The sequence below is a fragment of the Benincasa hispida genome, unplaced genomic scaffold (genome assembly GCF_027475165.1).
Source record: "Benincasa hispida cultivar pf3 unplaced genomic scaffold, pf3_genome.v1.1 HicScf96, whole genome shotgun sequence".
In the NCBI taxonomy this organism is placed as follows: domain Eukaryota; kingdom Viridiplantae; phylum Streptophyta; class Magnoliopsida; order Cucurbitales; family Cucurbitaceae; genus Benincasa; species Benincasa hispida.
The window spans coordinates 20,707-21,577 of NW_028327108.1; the positions used below are offsets into that span (position 1 = coordinate 20,707).

Here is an 871-nt window from a genome sequence, read left to right on the forward strand (position 1 = left end):
GTATTCTCGCTCTCTATCAAAATCTCGTTCTCGCTCAAAATATCGCTCTCGCTCTCTCAAACTCTCGCTCTCGCTCTCTCTCATAATCTCGCTCTCGAATTTGATTGGGAAGTTTAGTGGCAAAAAGGAGATTCATTAGCAGAAATGATTTTGCCCACGCATGAAAAATTTGTCATCGGCAGAAATTCATAATTTTCTCCCACGAATATATTTTCATCGGCAGAAATGATGTTTTGCCCACGCATGAAAAATTTGTCAGCTGAAATTATAGTTGTCAACATTTGTTGTTGTGTTGGTAGAAGAAACCGTCGACACAGCACACGATATTCTTTAGTAAAAGGCAAAAGAATAGTTCGCTTTGTGCTGAATGCCCAACTCCAATATTAATATCTGCTACAGAACACATTTTCATATATAGCAATTGGTGTACATTTCTCAAACTTTACCGGTGTGGGAAATAGAATGACGTTAGTGTCTACATCACACCACTCTAGAATTGAAATTTATTATGTAATTATCGTTAATTCATCATTTAAAAATTTTGTATATAATTATAAAAAAAATGGTCTTTGTGAGGCAACATAGTCTTGTTGGCCTAAACCATCATCATATAAATTATTGTTCGGTTATAATCAATTTAGTGAGTCCACATTTCATTATGATTACGAAACACCGATCAACAATAACAAACATAATCAAATGGTACCCACTTTTCAGATTGGCACTGATGGATTATGTTTCCTTGAAATAAAATTAGTCTAAATTCTTTCACGTTAATTAGTAGATAATGTTCATTTATATGATTTACTAGTTCTGATTAAAAAAAAATCACTTATCATGAAATGCCATAATTTGGCTCATAACCTATGAA

General features: G+C 33.3%; 1 non-coding gene across 1 annotated transcript; it reads right to left on the reverse strand.

Annotated features, from left to right (window-relative positions):
• Positions 1–256: 256 nt before the first annotated feature.
• On the reverse strand, positions 257–378 carry LOC150029736 (U5 spliceosomal RNA). Its single transcript, XR_016527350.1, has one exon. It is a non-coding gene; the product is annotated as a U5 spliceosomal RNA (small nuclear RNA).
• Positions 379–871: the final 493 nt, after the last annotated feature.